The sequence below is a fragment of the Lactuca saligna genome, chromosome 7 (assembly GCF_052625555.1).
Source record: "Lactuca saligna cultivar CGN05327 chromosome 7, ASM5262555v1, whole genome shotgun sequence".
NCBI lineage: Eukaryota > Viridiplantae > Streptophyta > Magnoliopsida > Asterales > Asteraceae > Lactuca > Lactuca saligna.
The window spans coordinates 50,149,760-50,164,532 of NC_136423.1; the positions used below are offsets into that span (position 1 = coordinate 50,149,760).

The following is a 14,773-nucleotide window of genomic DNA, read 5'->3' on the forward strand; positions in this document are numbered from 1 at the left end:
TATGTAATTCGTTTATTTAAAAATAAAATAAAATTTTATCATTATAGATACTCATGTTTTGTAAGTATAAGTTCCGTTGGTTTTATACGCTGTCGTTCTATAAGTACCAGTTACGTTAATATATCAAGAGTGCAGCTGGGAAATAGCATATTTCCATATATTAAATATAATATATTTAAATAATATTTAGTATAAAGACAATACCGACCTTAGCTCAGTTGGTAGAGCGGAGGACTGTAGTTGTTTGCTGATATCCTTAGGTCGCTGGTTCGAATCCGGCAGGTCGGATTAGTATTTTAATTTTAGTTGTTTTTTGGAAAAAATTTCTTCACGACATTCTCTATGTTTCAAATATATTTTAAAAAGAGTATTCTTTTCTATTCTTATTTCATGTTTTGATTGTAAGTAAACCATTAGACGCATCTTCAACCATCATTTTGTCAAATAACCTTTTACATAAATAATGTTTTATTGTAAAAAATTTGAAATTTCTGTATATTGGCTAAACAACCTTCATTTTGTCAAATAACGCTTAATGAGTTAATGAAACTTTATGTAGTTTCCCACCTCTCATCGTAGCCAAATTACTAGCCACTCAATTTGAGTAAAAAATAATAGATATATATATATATATATATATATATATATATATATATATATATATATATATATATATATATATATATATATATATATATATATATATTAACAATTCTTAAACATGGTTTCTCAAATAATGGATAAATATTTTAGACAGGCAAAACTTGTTGTTGGTTTGTTTGTTTTTAAGCTCGATGTTAACTCTAATGATAGTAGCCTACAAGCAAAAAAAGATGATCATCATTCAAGTTTTTTGCATCTATGTGTGGTTCTATTCTTGTCTTTTTGTTATATAGGTTCACGTGATGGATAGATATATGTGGATCATAAATGAAATCAATTGTATATGGGCTGGGTTTTTTTTTATCGACTTGGGCCATGAGGCGATAGCAGGGTTGTTAATTCAAACGTCAATGAATTAAGAGTTTCAAAGACAATTTACATTATAAATTTTCCTCCTACTATGGGACTGCTATGGGGAATTGAGAATTATGGAACACGGGCGAGATATATGCTGGGGAGGAACACAAGGAGAGTCTAGGGGTGTGCAAAAAACCCGCGAAACCGAGCCGATCCGGCAAATCCGAAACCGCAACCGTAAAAACCGTATACTTACGGGTCGGTTTCGGTTTGGATGTTTAGATAATCGTGGATATCCGAACCGAACCGTTATATATATATATATATATATATATATATATATATATATATATATATATATATATATATATATATAAGAGAGAGAGAGAGAATTATGTTCAAATGAGAACAATATCCTCTTTGAGAACATTTGAGAACATATTTCAAAAAGCGCCTAACTTTTAATGAAGTCACATAAATCATTTCTTTTTTAGATGAAAACAACTGGAGCATCTTTCACTGTATATCATAGCAGCACCACCACCTACGCCTCACCACCACTTTGTTGATGCCTTCAACAATCACCCGCACTAGCATACACCCTAATCTTCTCCGATAAGCATCGGTGAGAACGCCACCATCTACCCTAATCTCCACCGCATAGGTTAGAAGCTAGAAGCTACTGATAAGATATGAACAAAGTTATAACGATGAAATTCATGGGGTATTTAGTAATTAAACGAAGGTTGAAGCAGTGTTGTAAAACTTGCCGAATTGACCGATTACTCCTCCGAGTACTCGCTACTCCCCCCCCCCCCCTCTTGCCGAGGCGAGTTACATAATCCCGAGTACTCCTCGATCGGCCCCTTACGAACCAAGTAATGTAGTGAAATTCGGTCAACTCGGTGATTAATATGTATAATATACTTAATGATTTATTATTTAACACACACACACACATGTGATTATTACTACATATATTTTAAATTTTCAGTAATTATTTGCGAAGTGAGACCATTATGTGTTTTTCATTTTTTGTGTATTCACATGTATCCAATTTTGTTATATATTCAATCAACTTATGATTTTATCTTATAATTTTGACATATATAATTTCCCTAAATATATTTCTATAAAAATTTCCAAATCCGAGTACTCCCGAGTGCTCGCTACTCGGTAGTCGGCCGAACATGTACTGAGTAACGAGTTCTACAACCTTGGGCTGAAGTGTTTGTTATCGATTGTGTTGAAACTAACTGAGCAGTCAGATATTTTATTTTTTACTTCTGATGGTGACGCTGATGTGTGTTTTACAACATTGCTACTGATCCTTCGGTAATCTGTTCTCTAGAGCTTATCCAGATCAATCCAGCTTCGTATAACACCATTTTGACAGGTAACCATTCTTCAATTCTCGTGAATTAAGGCCTGCTGACTTGTAATTCAAACCGGTGGGGGACAGGGTTTAGTAACGACACTGATGCTAAATTCTGATCCCCTATTTTCTAGCAAAATTGTACAAATCCTCTATGACCTTGATGGGAACATGAAATTTAGAATACGAACTGACTGTGGATGCAAAGCTTGATTATCTACTTTGGCTTCGCTTTGCTGAAATTGATTTGGCTTCACTCATTTCTTTTGTACAAGCCAATGAACACATTATAATGTTATGTAATAACCCATTCCATTCCTTTATCATTTTATTCCATGGAACCAAATATAATGTATACTTATGTTCTTTAATATTGTATCTTTTCATATGATTTTTTTTATCCTCATATCTATTTCATTACTAAGCACTACTTACTATTGAATCGACAACTCCAAAATAAATCTTGTCCACACAAATCAAAGCATGATAACAGGGTTTAATCACATGTGATTGTTTTGGAATGGCATTTAATCACAACTGATTATATACATATAATCAGGTGTGATTAAATACATGAAACCAAGTATTGAATCAAATTTGATTAAAATGGGGAGTGGGTAGTGGTGGGTGTTGGGTTGTGAGTAGCGGTAGTGGGTGGGTGGTAGGTATTGGGTTTAATCACATGTGATTATATGTATTTAATCATATGTGATTTATTTGGAAAAGATTTGTTTTAACGTTCTTGATTCAATAGTCCTTCTCATGTATATAATCATGTGTGATTTTATGCATCTAGTCACACGTGATTCAATAATATTCTCATATAATAATCACATGTGAATTATCCGGACAAAAAAGAATTTTTATATATAAATCATATGTGATTATATACATATAATCACATCTGATTATATACATATAATCACATGTGATTATATACATGGAACAACTATTGCATCAAAAATATGAAAAAAAAAAAAAAATTTCCACATTTATCATACGTGAATAAATACATATAATTAGATATGATTAAATATCTGAGAAAATTTATTGAATGGAATATGAGAAAATGAATCTTTTCATTGGACACATATAATCACATATGATTAAGTACACAAGCACAACTATTGAATCAAGAACGCAAAAACGAAAACATGTCTATACTTGGTTGCAAATAGTAGGTGGTGGAGGTATGGTGGAGATAGGTGGTGGAGGGTGGTTATATGATTTATTTGATTAAATATATATAATCACATATGATTTATGTTATTATATGTATTTAAATACATGAGAACAACTATTGAATCAAATATGATTTATGTGGACAAGATTATTATCACGTTCTCGATTCAGTAATTATTCTTTGTCAACTTTAATCATATGTGATTAAATACATCTAATCATATGTGATCATTGTATCTAATCACATATGATTTATATGGAAAAAAGAATCTTGTCTATATAATTCATATGTGATTAGATACATATAATCATATGTGGTTATATAGAAGAGAACAACCATTGAATCAAAAAAGCAAAAGCAATATTGAATTGAGAACATGAATTTGAATCTTATTTACATAAATCATATGTGATTAGATACATATAATCACATGTGATTAAATACACGAGAACAACTACTGAATCGAGAACACAAAAATGAATATTGTCCACATAAATCATATGCGATTAGATACATATAATAACATGTGATTATGTGTATCTAATCACATATGATTTATGTGGCTAAGATTCATTTCCACGTTCTTGATTCAATAATTGTTTTTTTCCACTTTAATCATATGTGATTAAATACATTTAATCGGATATGATTAAATGTTTCTAATCACATATGATTTTATTTGGAAAAAACAAATCTTGTCTGCATAAATCATATGTGATTAGATACATACAATCACATGTGAATATATACACGATAACAAATATTAAACCAAGAACACGAAAACAAATCTTTATCCAAATTAATCATATGTGATTAAGTACATGTGCACAACTATTGAATCGAGAAGGCAAAAATGAATCTTGTCCACCTCAAATGATATGTGATTATATACATATAATCACATATGATTTATGTGGACAAGATTCATTATCATGTTCTCGATTTAATTATTGTTTTTTCTCAACTTTAGTCATATGTGATTAAATATATCTAATCACATATGATTATATGTATCTAATCACATATGATTTATATGGACAAAAAAGAATATTGTCCATGTAAATCATATGTGATTAGATACATATAATCACATGTGATTATATACACAAGAGCAAATATTGAATCATATGTGATTAAATACATATAATCATATATTAATAAATACATGAGAAAAAATATTGAATAGAAAATACGAAAACGAATCTTTTCCATATAAATCATATGTGATTAGATACATATAATCAAATATGATTATATGTATTTAATCACATGTGATTTACGTGATTAAATATATATAGGCGTATATGATTTATGTGATTTTATCCATTAAACACATATGGTGTTAGTAGTTGTAGGTAATGGTGGTGGAGATAGGTGTTGGGTAATGGTGATGGTGGTGGTTGGTAAGGGTGGTGGTGGTGGGTAGTTGTTCTTTGTCAAATTTATATGGACATAAATCATTTTTATGTTCTCGATTGAATATTTTTTTCTCATGTATTTAATCACATGTAATTATATGTATTTAATCCGATATGATTTATGTGTATAAAATTTGTTTTCACGTTCTCGATTTAATAGTTGTTCTTTGTCTATATTAATCATATATGATTAAATACATATAATTACATGTGATTAAATATATTGGAACAATTATTGAATTGATGCAAGAATAAATCTTTTCCATAAGAATCATGTGATTAAATAAATATTCACATGTGATTAAATACACAAGAACAACTATTGAATCAACACGTGAAAACAAATATTGTCCATGTAAATCATATATGATTAAATACATATAATTAAATGTCATTTAATACATGATGCCAATTATTAAATCGAAAAAATGAAAATAAATATGTCGCATGTAAATAATAAGTTATAAAATACATATAATCACGTGTAATTATATGTATATAATCACATATGATTTATGTAGACAATATTCATTTTTGCGTTCTCGATTCACTAGTTTTTCACGTGTATTTAATCACATGTGATTATATGTATTTAATAACATATAAATTATATATGATTCGATACATATAATCACATGATTCGATACATATAATCACATATGATTATATACACGAGAAAAACCAATGAATCACAAACACAATAACAAATCTTTGTCTACATTAATCATATGTGATTAAGTATTATATAATTAGGTATGATTAAATACATGAGAAAAATTATTGAATGAAGAATATGAAAACGAATCTTGTCTATATATATATATATATATATATATATATATATATATATATATATATATATATCATATGTGATCTGATACATATAATCATATGTGATTATATGTATTTAATCACATGTAATTTATGTGACTAAATACATATAATCACATATTATTAATATGATTATATGAGTTTAATTGCATATGGTGGTGGCGGTTGTAGTATTGGGTGGTGGTGGTGGTGATGGAGATGGGTAGTGATGGGGCTGTATAGTGGTGGTGGAGGTGGGGTGGGTGGTGGTGATGAGTGGTAGGTGATGGTGGTCGTGGTTCGTGGGGTGATAACTTGTTAGGTGGTGATGGTTGATGAATGAAGGTAGGTGGTAATGGTGGTGAAGGGTGGTATGGGTGGTTTGTGGGTGATGGTTATACGGTTGGTGGGTGGTAGGTGGTGGTGTTGTTGATGGGTGGGTGGTGGCGGTGGTGGTGGTGGTGATAGGTAGTGGTGGCGTGTGGTGATGTATGGTGGTGGTTGGTGGTAACAGGTGGTGGTTTTTGTAGGTGGGGGTGGGGGTGACGGCAACGGGTGGTGATGATGGGTGGTGATGATGGTAGGTGGCGATGGTAGTGGCGGGTGATGGGCGGTGGTGGTGGGTGGTGCTTGTGGTGGGTGGGTAGTGATGGGTGGTGGTGGCGGGTGGTGGTGATGGATTGTGGAGGTGGGTAGTGGTGGCGGGTGTTGGTGGTTAGGTGGTGATGGTGGTGGCGGGTGGTGGTTGGTGGTGATTTGTGGTGGTGGTGGTAGTGGGTGGTGGTTGTGGTGGTGGTTAGTGATGGGTGGTAGGTGGTGGTGGTGGGTGGTGTTGCTTGGATGGCGAGTGATGTTAGTTAGTGGAGTTTTTTAATTGTTTGTAACTATTTTTTGATTTATACGAATATTATTTTATAATTTTAATTAAAAAAATTGTGTGGTCTAAATTTGTTTTCAAATATTCTTGCGATAAGAAATGTTCTCGATTGAACGTTCCTGTGTGTGTGTGTGTCTATATATATATATATATATATATATATATATATATATATATATATATATATATATATATATATATATATATATATATATATATATATATATATGGAAAACTACAATAAAGTCCCTACATATTGGCCTCATAATTGATTTAGTCCCTATATATTTTTTTTATTCAATTAAGTCCCAAATACCGGTAATCGTATTCAATTTAATCCTTTGACCCGGTCAACAGGTCATCCAACTTTCAAAAATTACATTTTTGGCCCAGATTTCAAAATTTATTACAAATTTGGTCCAAAATTTACACTTTTGGCCCGGATTTTAATTTTTTTTTTACAAATTTGGTCCAAACTTTAACTTTTTTGCCCAAATTTTAGAATTTTATTATGAATTCATCCTAATTTTAGTTTTTTTGCAACTTTTTTTTTTCAAAAAATTGTTTCTAATATGTTTTTTCTTTATAAAATCATATTTATACCAAAAAAATGTATTTTCACATAAAAATCTTATATTTTCTATATAAAACTTTTTTTAAAAAGTTTTTTGTATATGAAATATCTAGTTATAAAAATATGTATTTATTTAGTATATAAATATATATAAATTTGTTTTTATAAAAAAATGTATACACACCTATCACCTTTATATATATATATATATATATATATATATATATATATATATATATATATATATATATATATATATATATATATAAAAAGTTAATTTTATCTGATGTCCATTTTCATGTTTCAAATTAATACATTGTAAATTGCAAATATAACCCTGATGCCTACAAGTTACTTTTTAATAACACTACTCATGAGATTTTTTTTTTTTTTTTTTTTTTTTTTTTTCTAATTTATATGAGTTTTTGATTTTAGGAATAAAATGGATGAAATGGACTTTGTAGTTTTGACGGATGCTTATTTTTTTATAGGTAGCAGGTACATGTGAACCGAACCGTGGTTACCCGCCTTCATACGGTTCGGTTCGGTTCGGGTTTTTTAGTAATACGGTTCGGATTTGGTTAGTGAACGTAAGGTAACCGCCTCATGGTCACAGTTCACAATTTTATTAGTATCTGAGCCGAACCACCCCGTGAACACCAATGGGCTAAAACCAAGTAGATTCATATTGTATTGGAAAAAAAACTAATTATAATAATAGATCATTTTAGAGTCTTGGAAAAAAAACTAATTCTAATAATAGATCTTTTTAGAGTCTTCAGATTTTAAATGTAGGAAAGACAATAACAAGAGTTGATTTTTGCACCTCATTTTAATAAAACTCAATGTGTTCATATTAGTAAACTATCATCAACTACTAATTTATCAAGAAGTTAAGTTTTACATGGATTTAGCGGGTAAACGAGCAACAAGTTGTACCGCAACCTCTTTTTTGGATAAAAAACTATTTTTTTTTAAAACGTCTATAGATCTTTTGGTCAAAACATTCCAATGCATGACCGTTAGACTCTACTGAGGAGCTCCACAACATCTGGCGCAAGGAAACCAAAAGTATCAAATACAAAAGATGTAAATGTGTGTTGATTTTCTATGCACGCTTTCTCATGCTTTGCCACTTTGAATGATGCAACTTTTAAAGCAGCTTGCCCCATAGTGAAAAACCTCACTCCCCAAGCCTACAAGATGGGAAACCCCTGTTAGATCTACACATGCATTCTTCCGTCCGGCTTATCTAAAAACTAAAACATCAGCTGGTCATTGATCTTCCTTCCAACGGGCCAGTAAGAACGTTCACAGGAGCCTCTTTATTAGGAGAAACCTCGGCGCACCTAAATATGTCGAAAAGAACATCCCTAACCAGATTGTGGTGGTACTTGAAACTCGGGAGCTCTATAAAACGAATTGCATGCTCCTCAAAGGAGTCCAAGCATGTCTTGTGACAAACAGGGCATGTCTCATCAACCAGAATGTAATGCCGTGTTCTGAATCATTAGCTAATGCGGAGTGGTGACCTGCAGACCAAGTATCATCAGGCTTAGGGCCTTTGGGGAAAAGAGATTTAGACCCATTTGGGTGTGGTTAATGTAACTTAGATGATCCGGGTGTTCGGTTTGTGTTTTGGAGATAAAGGGTATATCGGTAAAGTCTCAGTTCGGACTTTTATGGAAATTGGATTTTATTTCGGGAAGTTTTAAGGAATGTATGAGTTGATAGAAGTGTAGAGCTTCTCGTTACCTTTTCGTGGATATAACGATCGTCAAAATAGAAGTTAGAATGAATAAGTTATGTCCGTTTGAAGTTTGGTCAGTTTTGGGTTTTGCTGAATACGTTGGTGATATGTGCATTTTATGGACCTATTTGGCATGTTTATTTTCGTCCTTTCATAACATTCTACTTCATAATTCTTGCATTTAGTTAATTATTAGGGATATTGCATATTTCTTTACGAATGTCGGATCTTCACTATTTTTGATTTATTTTAAAGGCATTATGGAGCGTGGAGCTTGGATGCATGGAGCATGAAGAGAAGATGAACCAGTCATGCAATGGAAGAGAACAAGAAGACGAAACCCGAGTCATTGTGCATTATCATCATAGCAAAGGACTACATTTGAAGCACGGTTCATGTCACACCGACATGGGTCGGGTTTGTCTTTTCTCATCTTATATTTAGAGCAACATGAATCATGGTGAAGCTAGACTGAAGATGGAGCCAATGGTGAAAACTTACTTGATTTTTGCAAAAAGCATGGGCCATGCCAAAAACACATGGTCAAGACAAATGGCCATGCCAAAAACACATGGGCAAAGGCATGACCATGCCAAAAACGCATGGCCTTATGGCATGCACGTGAACTTTAATTAAAACAGGAGATGTCGCCATTTAGAAGGGAGACGGTTTATGGAGCAACTAGGGGTGATCTTGGGCAATTTTGGGAGATTTCTTGGAGCTTTTGAGAAGACCTAATCATTGCAAACATTTTTGATTTCATTTTTGTAAGCATTAAACATTCCAATTCCATCTTTATTCTTGTTTGATTTCTTAGCCATGTGTGGCTAAGAAACCCTAGTTTCTAGTTCTTGTTCAAAACATGTTGATTGCTTGACTTGAAGCATATGATTTGATGTTTTATTTTTGATTCTATTCTAGTGATTATGTTCTTGTTTAAACTAGAATCCTTAAATTTGATTTGTTTTTGATTGACCACTTTCATCAATTGAATTTTTGTGTAGTTAATTAACTTTTAGTGCACCTACTCGTTCTATAAAGTTAATGATTGGTAACAAACAATAGGTTTTCTTATTGTAGAACATTTATCACATGCTTTCACACTTTTGAGCGTATGAGAAGAAATGAACATTGTTGGGAAGCTTGTACAAAACTTAATGCATTTTTTCAATACAATCTAAGAGCGTGTTTAGGTTGAATTAGTAAAGCTAGGTCTAGCCAAAGAGCGTGTTTTGGTTAGAAAATTTGGCAAGCGAGAGGTATTAGAGCATGTTAATACCTTTCAGTACCAACTTAGAATAGTAATCACAAATTACATCAACTCACAATCAGGTTAAATGACTACATTGAGAACTAGAACCGGAAGCACTTTTACAACTTGTTTACAAATCTATTTCATATTTTGCATGTTCCAAAGTTGATTGTTATTTTCATTATTTGACTTTCACAAACAAAACCCCCCCATTTGTGACCAAAGTACCTTGCATAAAGAGGTATATACTTTTGTCCCATGTCTCTGCATTTCGACCCTGCTTGTCTTGTAGTCCTTTTTAGTGCATTAAAGCAGTGTATTTGGAGTCTATTGTATCCCTTAATTTTTGGGTTTGACACGCCTAACAGTTGGGCGTACAGAGGAGCATATGCGGGACATACTGAGGCACCCTGAGTACGCTGGGCGTACTAGAAGTACGCTTGGCGTATGGAATCAGTGCCCAAAACCTATTTTTGTGGTTTGAGCCCTATTTAAGCTCCTTAAGTCCCCCAAACCCACTTTATTCTTAGCCTCCACCCCTCTAACACCCTTTCCATGAAACCCTAACCCTAGTTGAGCCTTGTATGCTAAAAGAATGTGTTTTTGAGTGCTTTGGAGTATGCATGGTGCACCTTGGAGAAGAAGGAACTTCTTGGAGAAGTGTTGGTTGCATTGGAGCTTGTAGATCCAAACTTTGTTCACCTTGATCTATCTTATAGGGATATAAAGTTTGCATCTTGATGATGCATTTGTTATATCTAACTAGTTTTGGATGTTATGAGCTTTTGGTCATTTTAGTGCATAAAGTTTAGATCTTGAAAGTTTGTGACCTTGTCTTGGATAAAGTTGGAAAATTTATCCATCTAAACATCATTTTTATTCAAATATGAAAGACGGAGACTTGTACTTAATGGATTAAGTTGAAAAAGATGAACTTTTTGGTCCCTTTGAGACTTAAGACTAAATCTTGTTTGTTGGGACCATTCTTATGGATAAAGTTGGAAACTTTACCCATTATAAAGCTATTATGAACTATAAAAATGTGATCTTGGCCCTTATATCCCTTTCATGCAAGAGTTGTGATATCTTCTTAGGTTAAGAAATTCGGGTTTTGGACATTAAGCACTTTATAGGTATGCAAAGTCATAAAGTTGGAAACTTTATGACTTAGGACATCATTTTGGGCTTGGATATGAGTTTTGGATGTAAGAACTTAATGGAATAAGCTCTTAATGGAGTTTGGGACTGGCTGTATACGTTGGGCATACCTGGTGGTACGATGCACGCACGTGGTCAGCGCCACACTTTTAGTCAACATCAAAGTACGTTGGATGTACTCTCTTGGTACGTAGGGCATACTCCGTTGGGAATAGATATTGACTTTTAGACCTTGACCATTTGACTTTGAGTTTGACCAATTTTGACCAAGTTGGACCTTGAGGGTATTTTGGGTATTTTAGGGAGTTTGATTGTGTTTGGTATTTTGGTTGGAGTAGGTGTTAGTTTGAAACTTGGGATTCGGAGTTAGGACCTCATCTGCTTTTGTATGGTTTGCGAGGTGAGTTTTCCTCAATGTACTTGCGGGTCGAAGGCACCAAGGTTAGCTCTTTGGATTTGATATCCTCATTGTATGCTATTATGCTGTAGTGATCTGTTAGATCGTTATCATGGTATTTAGGATGTTGCTATGCTTAGTGATCTGTAGATTTGCCCGATAGTCTGTTGACTAGTTATATGTTGGTCAGTGGTTGAGGCTTTACTGCTATGTGCGTGAGCCAACAGGCCGGGGGCATACCAACCCGATGGTTGAATGGGCCCGAGGGTATTCCATCTCGAGGATGACAGGACCCATTGTATATTGGCATTCCAACCCGTTGGTTTATTGGGCCTGGGTATTCCAACCCGATGGTTAATTGGACTCATAGTGTATTGGCATTCCAACCCAATGGTTGATTGGGCCTGGGGTATTCGAAGTCGATGGTTGATTGGGCCTGGCATGATTGTATGGTATATGATGATACTGGGCTGCTTGTGCATAAGTCAATAGGTATGGGGTATTCCAACCCAATGGTTGATTGGAGCCGACATGTTTGGTATTCCTACCCGATGGTTGATTAGACCAATGTGATTAGGATACGAGGATATTTCATCTCAAGGATGACTGGGCCCATTGAAGACATGCCTGGTATTCCAGCCCGAGGCTGATTGAGCCAGGCATGAGTGGTTGAGCATGCTTGTTTGTATTGTTATATGTTTTTGTTTTAGTACTTTGGAGGAACTCACTAAGCTTCGTGCTTACAGTTTCATTTTTATTGTTTCAGGTGCTTCAGAGGATCGTATCAAGGCGAAGACGTGACTATACACATCCTTGATTTTACAACTGAGGCAGTGATTTTAATTCATGTCTTGGAGACAATGGTTTTGAAAACACTTTTATTAGTAAAGGGTTGTTTTGAAAAGTTTAAATTTATTGAAATTTTTGGGATGTTACAAGTTGGTATCAAAGCTTTGGGACGTTACATGTTTTGGAAATGATGGTTTTGTAAATACTTTTATTTTCCTTGTATGTATCTCCTTTCAAGAAAATTTGTAAAAACTCCATTATAAAACAGTTTAATCGAGAATATTAACGGATTACCACATGTGAAGAAGGAGCATGAAGCTTAGGTTTTGAGAGTTTGTGCTTTAGATGAGAGTATTAAACAAAAAATACTTATTGTAAACTCGTCCAATGTCTATTTCCGCCATGTCTTCTAGAATCCTCCGCCGCACCATTGTTGCCATTAGGAAATCTTGATTGAAATCGAGTAGGTTAGGGTTTTCTACATGATTTAGTTGAGAGAAGTAGTATGTGTAACGTTAACGAGAAAGATGATCGGGAAGATATAAGAAAAATTTGACATATCCATTTAGGCGCCATGTGTAAAAGGAAGAATATACCCTTAGTGTGTCAGGCATGTGATATACTTAACGGAGAAGAGTGACAGAAAACGTCAATTGGGACCAGACGCGTAATAAAGTGAAACCTTGAGGACAGTACAAGTTCAAAAAAAGTTAGGACTAAACACACAATTTTATCTAAACCACGGGAATTATTTCACTAATTTACTCTAAAACGTTTGACAAATTTTATCGACTGTTTACTAATTTTCATGAAATAAACACCTATTTAAGGGATTAATCAAGGAAATGTTGCTAAACTTTTTAAAAAATCATGACTCCTCTCCAAGATATCTCAAATCATATTTATTTCATAAATAAAAAGTCTTTATTACTTTTTTTCACTCGTTTCTATTTATTTCGAATTTATTGGAAACAAATACACCTAAAATCATAAAAATTGTTTTACTCTTTAAAAAAAATTTCTACCAATTTTCCCAGTTATGATAAACTATAAAACAATTTCCCAAAAAGCTTGATGATTTTTAGAATTTGTTTACTATTTTTCGTTGATGTTTGGTTATTTGAAGAGATTTAAAGAAGGAAAAATAGTTAAACTTCTCTAAAATTTAAGAAAGCTTACCATGTGATTTTAACTTATTGTGTTACCAAGAACAAAAAGTTTGGTGAATTTTCCTTACTGTTTACCATATATTTCGATTTTTATGTCAATTAATGCACATAAATTATAAAATCGAGTTATGATATTTACAAATAACATTTAATATTTTTCATAGCTTCTAGTCACTGTATAATAATGTCACGAAAATTCTAAGAAATTTTCATGATTATTTACTATTTTCCAAGATTTTATTGTTATTTAAGAAATTAAAATGGTGAAAAATAGTTAGACAAATCAAAAATTCAAGAAAAGTTATCCTGAGGTCTTTCACATCAGTTAAAACTATTTTTAATTATAAATAATTATTACTTACTAAATTTCAAATGTCTTAGCCCGAATTTTCTGGCGTTACAGAACCAAAGGAAGAACAAAAATTGTTTAGAAGATAATAATTGTAGGTCTCCTATATTGATTATAAGAGATGGATTAAATTGTTTAGCAAGTGATTAGTAGTATCCTATCACTGGGTCTTGCTAATCTAGTATGTAGAATATGAAGTAACAAAGAATAATATCATGAATAAGGAGACCGATCATGGGAGGGATTTCAAATGAGTATTTTAAGAATTTAGTTATAATATACTGTAATGATAATGTTTTAATTTTTAAATATATGAAATAAGATTAAATTAAGTATTTTCGTATATATGTAAGTTTATAGGTTTTATAAGGATATACATGTAATTTGAAGTTTTTAGAAGGATATAGACATAATTACGAAAGTTTATAATATTAGTGGGCGTCTGGGAGTGCTTTTTAAAATGACGTATTAACTTACTAGTTGTGAGATCCATGTATTACATGAGTTTACTTAAAAAAAATAAACATATATGAAAATCAAAAAAATTGAATTTATAATAAAAAAAAAAGAAAATTATTTAATATATTAAAATCGAAGTATTTATATATCTTTTAAGTTTATACAAATAAGTTAAATAAATAAACAATTAAAATAATTGGTTCAATAATTTTAAGGAAAGTTGAATTATGTAACACTCCAAATCAGCTATTAC

At 32.5% G+C, this 14,773-nt stretch overlaps 1 non-coding gene across 1 annotated transcript; it reads left to right on the plus strand.

The window, feature by feature from the left end:
• The first annotated feature begins 203 nt into the window (after positions 1–203).
• Positions 204–288, plus strand: TRNAY-GUA (transfer RNA tyrosine (anticodon GUA)). The gene is given in 2 exon segments: positions 204–240; positions 253–288. It is a non-coding gene; the product is annotated as a tRNA-Tyr (tRNA).
• Positions 289–14,773: the final 14,485 nt, after the last annotated feature.